Raw genomic sequence first — 14,027 nt, 5'->3', positions numbered from 1 at the left:
TCAAATTAAAACATCATTTGACGTTGATCTGTAGTTAGTTTTAGGTTGTGGCATTAACTAACCAAAATCCAACGTCGAGCCAACGTCTCAAGCCAATGTCACACTGACATCAAAAACTGATGTTTAGTCGTCAGGTATGGCAACCAAAATCCAATGTTTTCTAGACGTCATAATGGCAACGTCCAAACAACGTCAAATTAAAATATCATTTGACGTTGATCTGTAGTTAGTTTTAAGTTGTGGCATTAACCAACCAAAATCCAGCGTCAAGACAACGTCTCAAGCCAACGTCAGATTGACAACAAATACTGATATTTAGTCGCCAGGTATGGCAACCAAAAGTCATAATGTTAATGTCCAAACAACGTCAAATTCTAACGTCATTTGACTTTGATCTTTAGTTTGTTTTTAGGTTGTGACATTAACTAACCAAAATCCAACGTCGAGCCAACGTCTCAAGCCAACGTCAGACTGACATCAAATACTGATATTAAGTCGTCATGTAAGGCAACCAAAATCCAACGTTTTCTAGACGTCATAATGGCAACATCCAAACAACGTCAAATTAAAACATCATTTGACGTTGATCTGTAGTTAGTTTTAGGTTGTGGCATTAACTAACTAAAATCCAACGTCGAGCCAACGTCTCAAGCCAACGTCACACTGACATCAAATACTGATGTTTAGTCGTCAGGTATGGCAACCATAATCCAACGTTTTCTAGACGTCATAATGGCAACGTCCACACAACTTCAAATTAAAACATCATTTGATGTTTATCTGTAGTTAGTTTTAGGTTGTGGCATTAGCAAATCAAAATCCAACGTCGAGTCAACCTCTTAAACCAACGTCAGATTGACATCAAATACTGATATTTAGTCATCAGGTATGGCAACCATAATCCAGTGTTTTCAAGGCGTCATAATGGTAACATCCAAACAACGTCAAATTATAACATCAATTTATTTTATTTTTTTTAATTGTTATTTAATATAGTGGTTTCACTTTATTGTTGTGGTTCATTTTGAAATTTATGTTGTTGCGTTGTTGCACCTACAGTCGTGGCCAAAAATATCAGCACCCTTGGTAAATATGATCAAAGAAGGGTGTGAAAATTCATCTGCTTTAATCGTTTTGCACTTTTATATAAAACATTCACAAAAATGTATCCTTTCATTGGATAATAAGAATTTAAAACAGGGGGAAATATCATTATGAAATAAATGTTTTTTTTTTTCTAATACACATTGGCCACAATTAATGGCACCCTTTTATTCAGTACTTTTTGAAACCTCCATTTGCCAGATTAACAGGTCTATTTTTTTTTTCTATAATGCCTGATGAGGTTAGAGAACACCTGACAAGAGATCAGAGACCATTCTTTCATCCAGAATCACTCCAGACCCTTTAGATTCCCAGCTCCATGTTGGTGCTTCTTCAGTTCACTCCTCTCATGTTCTGTAAGGTTCAGGTCAGAGGACTGGAATGGCTATAGCAGAACTTGGTTTTGAGCTCAGTGACCCATTTCTGTGTTGTTTTCGAGGTTTGTGTTTGGATTATTGTATGGTTGAAAGATCAAAACATGGACCATTATAAGATTTCTAACAGTCACTTACTGATTTTTTATCTGTTGGTATTTGATAGAATCCATGATGCCATGTTTCTAAACAAGATGTCTAGGGCCTCCAGCAGAAATATAGGCCCAGAAAAAAACAAATACAGCAGTATATTTCATTGTGCACATGGGTTACTTTTTTCTCTCTGTGTTCACCTAACCCATCTTGAGTGTTTGCTGCTAAAAAAATATCATTTTTTTGGTTTCATCTGATCATAGAAGCCATTCACATTTAAAGTTCCAGTCTTGGCTGATAACTGAATTATGCTTTAGTTTGTTTTTGAATGAGCTAGGATAATTTTTCTTGTAACCCTCCCAAACAACATGTGTTGATGTAGGTTCTGTTTGACTTTTTTTAAAAGGTTTTCTGAACCAGAGACTCTGCTATTTGCTGCAGTTCTCCAGCTGTGACCTTTGGCGAGTCTTTAGCTACTCAAACTCTCCTTCTCACCACACATTAGGACGATATAGACAAGTCCTCTTCCAAGCAGTTTTGTAACATTTTATGTTGATTGGAGATTCTTAATTATTGCCCTGATGGTGGAAATGGGAATTTTCACTGCTCTAGCTCTTTTCTTAAAGCCACTTCACCAATTTGTTAAGCTCAATTATCTCAATTATCACATCAGAAATACATTCTTTGGTTTTTCTCATTGTGATGAATGATTAAGGGAATTTGGGCTTTGTTTTCCCTCCTCTTTATATTTCTGTGAAACAGGTAGCCATAGCCATAGCTGGATAATTTCATGTTTATAATCAAGCTTGAGTGCTCAAAATTGTGAATTTGAATGGGAATATACTTCAGAGATATTTTACTCATAAAAATTTCTAGGGGGGCCAATAATTGTGTCCAATGAGCATTTGAGAAAAAAATTTCATTTCTTATTATCCAATGAAAGGATACATTTTTGTGAATATTTTTTTAAATAAAATATCAAAAGGATTAACAATGAATTTTCACAACCTTCTTTGGTCACTTTTACAAAGGGTGCCAGTATTTTGGGCCACGACTGTACCTGCTTTCATTAGAGTGTTAGAATAAGTTGATGTACTTGCAAAGTTACTTGTAGTCAGTCAAACATATTCTGGGAGAGCATCAGAATTAGAAATTAAGCAGACAGTCTATTAGTACTATAATGAGAGTTAGTTGACATGTAAGTGCAATACTTATATTGTCAATAGAATATTCAAAAGGGACTATGAAAATAAAGTGTTATGACTTTAATTTGACCCATGACCATTCATGAACCATAACAGTTTATATAAATTGATATCCAATCTGTCACAGTTTTCTGTCTTTCTGTCACAGTCTTATGTCTTTCTGTCACAGTCTTCTGTGAGTGTTGTGTTTGTTTGGTGCCATGTGCTTTTGTCCTGTCTCTTTTCTGACCCCGCCCCACCTTGTCACCTCAACGTCTTGTAAGTGTTACTGGTTCTCGTGTTTTTTTGCATCTTGGTTTTGTTTTTGCCGTGTTGGCTTTTTTGTTCTTAGACTCCAGAGGGTTAAAGTTAATCTTCCCTGCATTTGGACCCAGACCCTGTTCTTTCTTTGCTGGCCCGTGACACAATCTTGTTTGCAATATAATGCAATTCAAACACTCTCAAACATGTTAAGACATATTTAGGAGGATCAAAACAGTATTGCTTACTTAATTCTGGGCTGGAAACATTGTTTATCAAAACATAAACTTGTTGATCTTTGTGTTGGAAAGTAAAGTGAGTGCATGCAGACAATGCAAGCATTACTGTTTATTGTACAGTCTTATAATTATGCAATATAAATGTCTAATTCCTTTGCTATAATTTAGTCTGTTCTTATATATGTTTTTTTTTAAATATATAAAATAATTGATCAGATTGATTGCTGCTTCTTACTTGCATTTTTCATATTTAAAGTACATTCTAGTTAAAAATTTAAAATTACAAATTTCATATTTAAATGTTGATCTCATCCATCAATGATGAATATGCTTAAACTTTTTCTGTGTATGGATTTTGTGAATAAGCACTACAGAATAATACAAGTTAATTTAAAGTATATTATTGTTTATTTTATTTGGATTTTTATTATTATTATGATTATTATTTGTATTTTTTTTATTTTTTTTGCCACCCCCCCCCCCCCCCCATAATCCCACGCCCAAACATAATGCAACACGGTGACATCGCGCTATTGCGCCATTTTGCGACTACTTGGCGGTCTTTTTTGGATCGGCAGGCATCAGTTTATCAGGCGGCCTGCGGTGCACTTACAGCTCAAACTGTGGTGAGTATATCTGGGTATTAGATCATGTATAACGTAAAAGTGTTTATGCCCCCCTATATAATGATATTACTTGTAATACGTATCAAATACATCGAAGTATTTTAGCTGCAAGACGATGGGTAGAGATAATTAATTAAAAAATGGTAACGTTAACTGTTATATCCCTGAAATAAAAACGCCTGAGTCATTAAAGCCATCTAACTGTTAGCGCTGAAAAACAGTTCAAATAAAGTTTAAACTTGAGACATATGTTTTTAATTATTATATTATTATTATTATTGTTTCGAATAATTTAACGTTAAGCTTTTCATCATGAAATTTGTTCGATTCAATGCTTTTTTTTCTTCAATTGTGTCATGCGAATTAGTTATACAGGTGTTTATAGTAACTTAATATTCTGCTGTACAAGTTTAATTAATTTTGGATCTCCTTTAGCTGTCAGATTTCTACACACGATGTAAAGAGGCTCCTTTTTTATTTATTTTAAGCAAAAACAGCCTTTTCTTCTACAAGCTCTAGTTTTATATTTGGGGTTCAAGTTTATCACTAAGGTATAGTATTTAATATAGTGTGAATTTAGGGGCTATACTATATGATGTTATAACTTTTGTTTTGTTTTTGCTTTGTTTTGCATTTATCTCTTTGCCATGTTCTGAAGAAGCCATATTGTTGTAAGGTATGTTTTTTTGTTCATTTATAAAAGAGCCGCTAGAACAATCTGCTTTAATATATTACATTAATTAGATTAAAATATTAATAGATTGAAGGTAGTTAATCTGATTCTTCTGGTTTTCTTGTGTGCTCTTCTGTTATCCTATAATTTTGCACTTTACAGTTGCTAGCAAGGAGAAAATGAATGAAATTAATATTTACAGGCCAAGTTGTTGAAATAGTGTTGGTTTTACATTTTGAAATTGCACAATATCAGTTGTTTTGCAATAAGATAAAAACCTGCCAGTTTGGGTGAGCCTATGACTTTTAATCTAGTACCAACTGGAGGACCTGTATGATATCTGCATTATACTAGATATGATGAACACGTAACAGAAACTATAACACCTGCCTCATAATGTGTCATGTATAATTAATTATTTGGGCATTACTCTTGTATCCACAGGTTGATGAAAAATGAGGTCATGGCCTGTTTCAGTATGAAGTGGGGGAAGGGGAAGCTTGCTTTCACCAAGATCAATCTGTACACTGTTGTCACAGGTAAAACAAAATTAACATACAATACAAATATTAGCATCATATCATTGTGACATTCAGCGTTGTTTAGTTTCTGTTTTAGTTGGTTTAGTGAAAACCAGTAACCTCGTATTGTAGGTACTCATCTGTCACACAGAAATCACACAAACTTCCATATATACACTTCTTATTGATTGGCAGGTCATTCCTGTTGCCAGCCTATCTTTATTGTTCAGAACTCTAACAATTGTTTTTGCATTCTCTAACAATTGTTTTTGCATTTAATGTATTAGACATTAAATGTTAATTTACCTTAAGACACTCTGCAAAAAAATACTGCAATGTGTCTTTGTTGTCATGGTTTTCTTTTGCTAGATTGTCTGCTTAGTGTTTGTCAATTGCATCACAAGCTGAAATATATTTTGATGACTTATAGCATGTAATTTACATTCATGGCTCTTAAAGCTAGGGTAGATTTTTATTTTTTTCTAAGAAACCAAATCAATAGTGTAAGTGGTCTAAATGTATTCTGTGGAAGGCAAATAAATAGTTAATGATTACATTCAGTGATTACTATAGTGCATCATATCCTATACTTACACATTTTCTTATTCAAATATTTCTTACAGAGAGTGTCCAGAAAACATCAAAAGAGACGGGGCAAATACTGCAGCAGCCACTGCCTTTTGTTTAAAATATGCCCCAGCAGAGCCGTCGCAAGGAGGGTGAGAGGCCCTGTGCAAAGTTGATGTGCGAGGCCCTCTACAATTTTGCGTGTGTATGTGTGTGTGTGGTGGGGGAGGTTGCTGTAGCAAGGCAAGGCAAGTTTATTTATATAGCAAATTTCGAACAAAATGGTAATTCAAAGTGCTTTACATAAAATGAAGTAAAATAATCATGAAGAACAAAAGTAAAACAAGCAATTTTAAAACTTTGGAAATTATTTAAAAATTGACTTGAATTTAAAACAGTTAGAAATAGAAAATGATCTTACAGTTAATACATAAAATACAGTGCAATCAGGTCGGACATCGCACAGTGCTCATTCAATAAATGCACAGCTAAACAGATGAGTTTTGAGTCTAGATTTAAATGTGACTAGTGTTTTAGCACATCTGATCTCTTCTGGAGGCTGATTCTGGAAGCAATGTATTTTGGTCCTAGGTCTTTGAGTGACTTCTAGACAAGTAGAAGTACTTTAAAATCAATCTTAAATGTAACTGGAAGTTAATGAGGACTGGTGTGATATGCTCAGATGTTCTAGTCAGAATCCTGGCAGCAGTGTTCTGGATGAGCTGCAGCTGTCTAATGGTCTTTTTGGGAAGGCTGGTGTGGAGCCTATTACAATAGTCCACCCTGCTGGTGATAAAGCATGAACAAGTTTCTCCAAGTCTTGGCTGGAAACAAAACATCTTATTCTTGCAATGTTTTTTAAATGATAGTATGCTGATTTAGTTACTGCTTTGACATGACTACTGAAACTAAGGTCTGTCTCCAGAATCACACCACGTTTCCTGTCTTGATTTTTAGTTGTTAGACCCCTAGAGTCAAAGTATGCATTCACCTTAAAAACTTCATCTTTGTTTCCAAATGCAATGACTTCAGTTTTTTCCTTGTTTAACTGAAGAAAGTTCTGGCACATCCAGCTATTAATTTCATCAATGCATTGGCAGAGGGAGTCAGTGGGGCTGTATTCATTTGGAGATAAGGCTAGGTAAATCTGGGTATCATCAGCATATCTGTAATAGGCAATTAGGTTCTTTCTCATTATTTTACTTAGAGGAAGCATATACAGGCTAAACAAGAGCGGTGCAAGAATTGAACCTTGTGGGTCTCCACATATCATGGATGTCTACTTAGACTTATGCTCTCCTAGACTCACATAATGATCGCTCCTTTTTAAGTATGACCTGAACCATTTGAGTACCATCCCAGAAAGCCCGACCCAGTTTTCCAGTCTCTCTAGTAGTATGTTATGATCGACAGTGTCAAACGCAGCACTGAGATCTAGCAATACCAGCACTGATATATTGCCAGAGTCACAATTTAAGTTAATATAATTTATTATCTTAATGAGTGCTGTCTCTGTGCTGTGATGCGGTCTGAAACCAGATGTTTAAGTGTTTATTCAGCTGATTAAAAACTACCTTTTCTATAATTTTGCCTATAAAAGGAAGATTAGATATTGGTCTATAATTGCTCAAAATGGTGTTATCAAGATTGCTCTTTTTCAGGAGGGGCTTAACAACTGCAGTTTTCAGGGAGTTTGGAAAAGTCCCAGAGAGAGATTTACTTCTAAACAGTTAAGCACACTTTTGAAAAAAGATGTGGGAAGTGTGTCAATATAGCAAGTTGATGATTTTAGTTGCTGCACTATGTCTTCCAAAATGTTGTTTGTTTTCTTACTGACTATTATTGGAGCAATATCATTAATAACATTCTTAACTTTTGAGTTGAAGGAATCAAGGAGAATATCAACAGAGTCGGCAAAAAATACTTGGTGTTAAAGATATGGCCTCCGTAAATAGTACACTAGTGTTCTTGTTAGGGCTGCACTATTAATTGCATGCAATTGTCATGCATGTCTCGTCAGTAAAGCTGGTTCTGTGATTAGCGGTGATTAGCGGTTGATGTCAATAACCTGCTTTCAAATGGAGCCGCACTTAAAAGACAGAGCCGTAGTTTGCTGACAAGCTACGCAATATCGCGTTCATAACCGCATGAGATTCTTCTGCGATTTTGAACGCAATAATGCACCACTTGTCAGCGAACTACGGCTCTGGTTATTAAGTGCGGCTACATTTGAAAGCATATCCTTCTGACAGAGACAGTTCTAGAGTAAGTGGTAGCAGAGATCAATATATCAAAGAAAATACAGAAGTGATCAGATAGTACTACGTCCTTAATAACAATGAATGAAATGTTTAGAGCCCTACTGATGATTACATCTAGAGTGTGTCCACCTTTGTGTGGGTCCATGCACATGCTGAATCAAGTCAAAGGTATTTAGAACTGTTATCATTTCTTTTGTAGTTTTGTTTTCTGCATTGTCTATGTGAAAATTAAAATCCCCTGCATTAGCAAAACAGTCAAACTCTGAGGAAATCATTGATAACGTTTCTGTTACCTCAACAAATGCTGAAGAGTATTTTGGAGGCCTGTAAATAATAATAAAAAGAATGTGTTGAGCACCTTTTAGCACAATCCCTAAATATTCAAAAGACAAGTCATGACCAAATGACACTTGTTTGCATTGATAGACATCTTTAAAAAAGCAGCTCCACCTCCACCTCTCCTAACAGTCCTGCAAACACTCATGGAAGTGAAGTTAGGAAGGACTGCTTCATTGAGGACTGTTGAACTGCAGCTGTCCTCTAGCCATGTTTCATTTAGAAACATAAAATCCTAATTGTTTGTGGTTATAAAGTCATTGATTACAAAATGATTAAATTTTTTAGTGAGCGAATGTTTAAAGATGCTAACTTGATGGCAGTGCTTTATGTCATTACATCAGTTTTAGTTTGATGCATATTAGATGAGTTTGCCCTTCGGCTTAAGATGGCCTTAAACTTTCTGTCACATGATAAAAGTGAAATCGAGAAAGCTACAGGCACACTGGGTTCCCACTTGTTCTTTAAACATTTGTGAATGTTGCGGTTATTATAGCAGGGACCCGACACATATCACTGAGAGCTTCTATCAGTTGTTTTTGGTTCACCTTCAGCAGATTGAGGGTTTGGGGCCTGCTGTTGCTGCAGCGGTCTGAGAGCTCTCACAGGAGCAGGGCCCCCAGGCTTTGATGTTTTGGGACCCTGCTGTTTTCTTGTTGACATTTGCGGGCTTGCAGCGAATGAGTGAGAGAGTTTAGTCCAAGCATACACCAATTCTACCATTTTCAGTGAAAAGCACAGAAGTGGAGATGCTGGAGAGAGGAATAATGTGTCTGGTGAGATGGGTTGTGTCTCTGGTGTTTCTTGTGGCTGTGATATGTTGTCTTGGCTTCCCCCGGCTGTCTTCAAGAAAGTCATCCTTGAGTGCTGAGTCTTGTATCTGTTTTGATACATCACAGTCTGTCTGTGAGGAGCTCTGAGGGCAGGTCTCTTCCGGGATGGTGTCCATCAGCAGTGCTTTTTGTGGCTGCATGGTGTTATCAGTTGGGAGTGGTCCACTGATGAACGACTGAACTTGGAGTCTTCAAAGTGTTTGAAAGAGTTCACTGAAGTCCTTCTTAAGGATGTTTGACTGCTTTTTGAGAGTATCATTCTTCCCCACATGGATTGATAATTAGATTTGTAGTCTTGTGCTTCATTTTCTGAAGTTCCTTGTTCACATAAGAGACCGTTGCTTGAGGAAGGCAGCATGTTATTGTAGTCCTGCTACGGATGTTTCTGATAATAGAGTCACCCACTATCAGAGTCCTAGGCTCGGCTACGCTCTGAGCTGAATGTCACTGTCTGTTAGTAACGGTGTTAGCTGCTAATCACATTTGGGGATTCCTCACCCGCATTCATTAATTCTTCAAATCTGTTTTCAAGATGTATAGTGGGAGGTAGAATACTGGTATTTACAAGCCTTGTCATAGTTGAATCTGGGGTAGAGAAAGCTACGGCAGCAATACGAGAAACTCATGACAATCTGATGTCTTGTGTTCCTCTGGGTCTTGCACCCTGTTTGTGCCATCGATTAGTGTGATGATCCGTTTCGGCTTGTTCCTCTACACTTGGTACAAACTGTTGAGATTCAGAAGATTCATGGGACTCACCGGCTGTATGCTGAGAGGGTCCATGACGACAGTCTGCTGAGTGTTTCGCCTGTTTTGGAAGTCCAGCAAGTAACTTTGTTTCAAGAATCACAATTCTTTTTAGAAGTTTGCAGCAGTTCATGCAACAAGTAGATCCAACAGGAGGCATTTTCTCTCTCTTCCATTTGAATGTAGGCAGTTGTTTTCCCATCTCCAGAATGTAAGCTGCTGGCAGTGGGAGGCAAAGTCTTCTTTTGTAGTATTATTCCAGTCAAAAAAAGTTTTTAGTTTTAGCGTTTGTGCCAAAAATATTTTGTTTGAGCACTGTGCTGATCTGCTGAAGTAAAAAATCGTAGAAAAAACTGAGAAAAGTACAGAAATAATAAGCGAAGCGCAGAACAGTAGGCTAGAACGTCCGAACGGTAGCAAAGCCAGAACCGCAACAAACTCAACTTTAACATGCATCTGTTCGATTGTGATGCCTTGCTCACTGACATGCTTGCGCACAAATCATGGCCACGCACTAGCTCATAAGGATCTACAATCATAATTATAATAAGTTAATAAGAATGCTTAAATTAGTTCTAGGCTTGTAGACAGTTATATATGAAGAGTTCAGATGGAAAGTGCGATCCAACATTTTCTTCTAAAATAATTATTTTCTCATCTTCCTATGTTTATGTTCAGTATTTCACTTTATTGGGAAAGAAAAGAAACTGTTTATTGCTATTAAAGTGAAATTAAACGGTACTAGGTTTTTGCAGCTGAATTTTACATCTAAAATCAATTTGCACTATTTGAAAATAATATTTTCTTTTAAAATGTGAACTCTCACTCTTATTCGTATGTTTAATAGTCGAAAACGCAAATGTCTATTGTCACATTTATTTTATGTTTTACATGAATCATTAACCTATCGCATTTTTTCAATTCAAAAGGGCGAAATTTCATAAAAGGTTGAGTAGTTTGCATCTCTAGATAGTCTATTATGTTTGGTCGCTGAACATTTCAATCATAAAACAGTTCTCTAATACCGTAGGCTACTGCTTACATTTTTCCACAAACTCTAGTTATGTTGTGACAGTAAGACCCACATTCTTTGATATGATTGGCCATCTCGACCACTGAGGCAGACCAGCCTAGAGCCTTGCACGGACCTCAAATTTAAGCCCTATCCCTAGACCTAGATTTTTTTTTTAATGGCCAAGCGGCCAGTGCCAGACAGTGAACCTATGGATCAGTTTAGCCTTCTTAAATCATCACGACTTGCCTAAAATAAAATCTATAGATATATAAAACAGTTCAAGTATGTTTAAGAATTAAACCGAGATAAATGTGCGCTATATCCAGTAGTTTGTGCGGAGAGTGCAAGCAAAAGCGTGCTGGCCAGTGCAATCACTTGCATTTTTTTCAGTGGATATGCAGTAATTTTTGCTCATAAAGGTAAGAGTAATACATCATTCGTAATTGTAAATTGTCTACTTTTATTTGTGTGCAATCACATTATCAACAAATCGTTGTGCTTTTATAAAAAAAAAAAGAAAATAGTCATGATGCGCTTTCTACCGTCTCGTCTTGAACAGGAGCACTTAACAAAAATGAACCAAAGCTCAGTGAATACATGACTCACGGACGTGACAAATAAATCTATAGAAAACTTTAAATGACTACTTAACAAAATACAACACATCAGAAACAAAAACTCATTCATTATAAAGATAATCCATAAAGATGAACTTTTCTCTTAAGGCTTGTAAAATTAAGAGTTGGCGAGTCAGGATTAGCAACATCATCCTTGCTACACCAACTCAGAAAACTATTTATTAGTAAATAATTCAATCTCATTCCTATTTACCCCATGACTCATTTATGGTAATAATTTTTTGAAGATGCTTTATGTCAAGCTTAAGCCTATTGCGTGCATTTAAAAGCAGAACACTGTGATGCTGCGGGACACTTAACACTGTTAAGCCGCTATTGACAGTCATGTTAGCACGGTCTCGTGTTGTTTCCCTCAGTGCGGCAATTTTTTCATCACTAATTGATGGATGTCTTAAATATAAAAATAAGGAGAAGCCTTAAACAGGCCTAAGGACAGCCCGCATCTGAACTATGATGTGGAAATTGGCCCGAAACCCGGCCTGGAGTGTAAAAAAAGTCAGGGTGAAATGCAGGGCTCTAGACCATTTAAAAGTTAAACTTTATAACTTTTTGTCGTCCTATCAACAAACAGCTTTACTCATTCTTATACTTAGAGTCTTGTACTGTCTATCCGCTATGACTATTTTAGTCTACCAAAGGACAAGATGGGTGGAAAAAATAGTAATAAAAATGAGATATAAATGACATAAAATGCAGGCCAGGAGCGAGGCCCTCTAGAGGTGTGAGGCCTAGTGAAGTTGCACGCTTTGCACAGCCCTTGCGACGTTACTGTGCACCAGACAGGGTGGGTGGAGGCAGGAAAAAAAGAAAGATGTTAATAAAATGTATGTTTTCAAAACTATTCAGTTCCAATAATGTTGATGTTAAAATGTAATTATTTTGTAAATGTTCTGTTCCATGTTAAATGTAAATGATACAACATGTGAATAAATAAATCATATTTGTTATAATCCAGTTCATCTCTTAGTCATTTTTCTGATAAAACCACAAAACATTTGTGTATTCCATTTTCAGACAGTCTGACGTTAGATTCTGACGTCAAAAAGATTTTCATTTTCATCCAAAATGCAACGTCTGACCAACATAGCAGACTGACGTCAGTCTGACGTTGGGTTCAGACGTCAACCAGATTTTCATTTTGATCCAAAATGCAATATCTGACTAACGTTGGAGATTGACGTCTGTCTGACGTTGGGTTCTGACGTCAACCAGATTTTCATCCGAAATGCAACGTCTGACCAACGTAGCAGACTGACGTCAGTCTGACGTTGGGTTCAGACGTCAACCAGATTTTCATTTTGATCCAAAATGCAATATCTGACTAACGTTGGAGATTGACGTCAGTCTGATGTTGGGTTCTGACGTCAACCAGATTTTCATCCGAAATGCAACGTCTGACCAACGTAGCAGACTGACGTCAGTCTGACGTTGGGTTCTGACGTCAACCAGATTTTCATTTTCATCCAAAATGCAACGTCTGACTAACGTTGGAGATTGACGTCAGTCTGACGTTGGGTTCGGACGTCAACCAGATTTTTCATCCGAAATGCAACGTCTGACCAACGTTAGAAATCGGCGTCAGCCTGACGTTGGGTTCTGACGTCAACCAGATTTTCATTTTCATCCAAAATGCAACGTCTGACCAACGTTAGAGATCGACGTCAGTCTGACGTTGGGTTCTGACGTCAACCATATTTTCATTTTCATCCAAAATGCAACGTCTGACCAACGTTAGAAATCGACGTCAGCCTGACGTTGGGTTCTGACGTCAACCAGATTTTCATTTTCATCCAAAATGCAACGTCTGACCAACGTTGGAGATCGACGTCAGCCTGACGTTGGGTTCTGACGTCAACCATATTTTCATTTTCATCCAAAATGCAACGTCTGACCAACGTTGGAGATCGACGTCAGCCTGACGTTGGGTTCTGACGTCAACCAGATTTTCATTTTCATCCAAAATGCAACGTCTGACCAACGTTGGAGATCGACGTCAGCCTGACGTTGGGTTCTGACGTCAACCAGATTTTCATTTTCATCCAAAATGCAACGTCTGACCAACGTTAGAATCGACGTCAGCCTGACGTTGGGTTCTGACGTCAACCAGATTTTCATTTTCATCCAAAATCAACGTCTGACCAACGTTAGAAATCGACGTCAGCCTGACGTTGGGTTCTGACGTCAACCAGATTTTCATTTTCATCCAAAATTCAACGTCTAACCAACGTTAGAAATCGACGTCAGCCTGACGTTGGGTTCTGACGTCAACCAGATTTTCATTTTCATCCAAAATTCAACGTCTGACCAACGTTAGAGATCGACGTCAGTCTGACGTTGGGTTCTGACGTCAACCAGATTTTCATTTTCATCCAAATTCAACGTCTGACCAACGTTGGAATCGACGTCAGCCTGACGTTGGGTTCTGACGTCAACCAGATTTTCATTTTCATCCAAAATTCAACGTCTGACCAACGTTAGAAATCGACGTCAGTCTGACGTTGGGTTCTGACGTCAACCAGATTTTCATTTTCATCCAAAATTCAACGTCTGACAAC

General features: G+C 37.1%; 1 long non-coding RNA gene across 1 annotated transcript; it reads left to right on the top strand.

Annotated features, from left to right (window-relative positions):
* Positions 1-3,747: 3,747 nt before the first annotated feature.
* LOC113070162 (uncharacterized) lies at positions 3,748-5,966 on the top strand. Its single transcript, XR_003279864.1, has 4 exons — positions 3,748-3,881; positions 4,540-4,557; positions 4,999-5,093; positions 5,699-5,966. It is a non-coding gene; the product is annotated as an uncharacterized LOC113070162 (long non-coding RNA).
* The last annotated feature ends 8,061 nt before the right edge of the window (positions 5,967-14,027 follow it).

Source organism: Carassius auratus, unplaced genomic scaffold (assembly GCF_003368295.1).
Source record: "Carassius auratus strain Wakin unplaced genomic scaffold, ASM336829v1 scaf_tig00003161, whole genome shotgun sequence".
NCBI lineage: Eukaryota > Metazoa > Chordata > Actinopteri > Cypriniformes > Cyprinidae > Carassius > Carassius auratus.
Note: the sequence above shows the minus strand (reverse complement) of the source record. Positions and strands in the feature narration are given on the sequence as shown.